Source organism: Solanum verrucosum, unplaced genomic scaffold, assembly GCF_900185275.1.
Source record: "Solanum verrucosum unplaced genomic scaffold, falcon-dt-bn FXZP01001009.1, whole genome shotgun sequence".
Lineage (NCBI taxonomy): Eukaryota > Viridiplantae > Streptophyta > Magnoliopsida > Solanales > Solanaceae > Solanum > Solanum verrucosum.
The window spans coordinates 2501-5000 of NW_026019696.1; the positions used below are offsets into that span (position 1 = coordinate 2501).

At 54.0% G+C, this 2500-nt stretch overlaps 1 non-coding gene across 1 annotated transcript in view; it reads left to right on the plus strand.

Annotated features, from left to right (window-relative positions):
• The window catches only part of LOC125839288 (28S ribosomal RNA), a 3224-nt gene extending 2488 nt beyond the window's left edge, over positions 1 to 736 (plus strand). Inside the window, exon 1 of the ribosomal RNA XR_007443667.1 lies at positions 1 to 736. This exon is cut by the window's left edge and continues 2488 nt beyond it. This is a non-coding gene — a ribosomal RNA (28S ribosomal RNA).
• The last annotated feature ends 1764 nt before the right edge of the window (positions 737 to 2500 follow it).

Sequence of the window (2500 nt, forward strand, 5' to 3'; positions counted from 1 at the left end):
GGGGAGTTTGGCTGGCGGCACATCTGTAAAAGATAACGCAGGTGTCCTAAGATGAGCTCAACGAAACAGAAATCTTCGTGTGGAAGAAGGGTAAAAGCCTTTGATTCTGATTTCCAGTACGAAACGAACCGTGAAAGGTGGCCTAACGATCCTTTAGACCTCGAATTCGAAGCTAAGAGGTCCAGAAAAGTTACCACAGGGAAACTGGCTTGTGGCAGCCAAGCGTTCATAGCGACGTTGCTTTTTGATCCTCGATGTCGCTCTCCTATCATTGTGAAGCAGAATTCACCAAGTGTGGATTGTTCACCCACCAAATAGGGAACGTGAGCTGGTTAGACCGTCGTGAGACAGTATTGTTACCCTACTGATGACAGTGTCGCAATAGTAATTCAACCTATACGAGACCGTTGATTCACACAAATTGGTCATTCGCGCTTGGTTGAAAGCCATGGCGGAAGCTACCGTTTGGATATGACTGAACGCCTCTAAGTCAGAATCCGGGCTAGAAGCACGCATGCGCCCGCGTCCGCTGCCGACCGCAGTAGGGGCTTTGGCCCCCAAGGCACGTGTCTTGGCTAGTCGCCGCGACGGAAGCGTCCGCGGGACCGCCTGAAGTAACAATCCATCGAGCGGCGGGTAGAATCCTTTGCAAGACTTAAATACGCGACGGGGTATGTAAGTGGCAGAGTGGCTTGCTGCACGATCCACTGAGATCAGCCCTTGTCGCTCCGTTCGTCCCCCCCACTTTTCCCCCTCCCCAACCTCAAATCCATCATTTCTAACTTCCAAAAGGGAGGTTATGTATTGCTTGCACCTTGAAGGAAAAAAATTCACTCAAGTGTGAAAAATAAGTGCCGATAGAAACATGTTGCGTGAAATACTTAGTTGCCGCCAAGTGTTGAACTATATGTGAATATATGTTAATGATGAAAAAGTTGTTCAATAACGATCTCCATTGTGAGGTTTTCCGGACGTCGAGTTCATTTCTCATGCCTAATGATACGTTAAGGGCACAATAACGATGTCGCTATAAGAGGTTTTTTGGGATGTCGGGTGCGATTCTAAAGCCAAGTAAGATGCCAAGGGCATGTGGGTCTATGTAGGCAGCAGGGGCGTTCCACGTCCGGGGCCAGGCAGCATCAGCCAAGGCCTGCGCGCATCGGACTGGTAGGTGGGCATCGGGCAAGCGACGTCGGCCAACGTCAGGCGGCATCAGCCAAGGCCTGCACGCATCGGACGTGGCACGTGCGCATCGGGCAAGCGTCGTCGGCCAACGACGGGCAACATCAGCCAAGGGTTGCACGCATCAAACGTGGCCTGTGCACAATGCTCAGCCGACGTCGGGCGTGGCTTGCCCGCATTGCCCTTGGCTTGCACACAACGGTCAGCCGACGTCGGACGTGGCATGCCCGCATCTGGCGTGGCCTGCCCGCATCGCCCTTGGCTTGCACACAACGATCAGCCGACGTCGGGCGTGGCCTGGCCGCATTGCCCTTGGCTTGCACACAACGGTCAGCCGACTTCGGACGTGGCATGCTCGCATCGGGCGTGGCCTGACCGCATCGCCCTTGTCTTGCACACATCGCTCAGTCGACGTCAAGCGTGGTCTGCCCACATCGCCCTTGTCTTGCACACATCGCTCAGCCGACGTCGGCCGTGGCCTGCCCACATCGCCCTTGTCTTGCACACATCGCTCAGTCGACGTCGGCCGTGGCCTGCCCACATCGCCCTTGTCTTGCACACATCGCTCAGCCAATGTCGGCCGTGGCCTGCCCACATCGCTCAGTCGACGTCGGGCGTGGCCTGCCCACATCGCTCAGTCGACGTCGGCCGTGGCCTGGCCGCACCGCCCTTGGACTGCACACAACGGTCAGCCAACGTCGGTCGTGGACTGCCCGCATCGCCCTTGGACTGCACACAACGGTCAGCCAACGTCGGCCGTGGACTGGCCGCATCGCCCTTGGACTGCACACAACGGTCAGCCGACGTCGGCCGTGGCCTGGCCGCATCGCCCTTGGACTGCACACAACGGTCAGCCGACGTCGGCCGTGGCCTGGCCGCATCGCCCTTGGACTGCACACAACGGTCAGCCGACGTCGGCCGTGGACTGCCCGCATCGCCCTTGGACTGCACACAACGGTCAGCCGACGTCGGCCGTGGACTGCCCGCATCGGCCGTGGCTTGCGCAACATTGGTCGACAACTTGCGGATGTCCATGCATTCCCAAAATCAAAAGAGCGTGAAACACCCTTCATGCATAACAATATATTCATCTATTTTCCATCATCTATTCTCAACGTTTCCGCCTCACGCGGTTCGTTCGTACCAAACTTCATTATTTTTACGGTTTATTATTTTTTACGTAACATTTTAAAAATGAAAATTTACTAAATTTTTAGATCTAAGGTTACTATATTTATTTGTGAATTTTTGGTGTTAATTTTATATTTTTTTGATATTTTTCCTATTAGTTATTAATTTATTACTAATATTTCGGAAA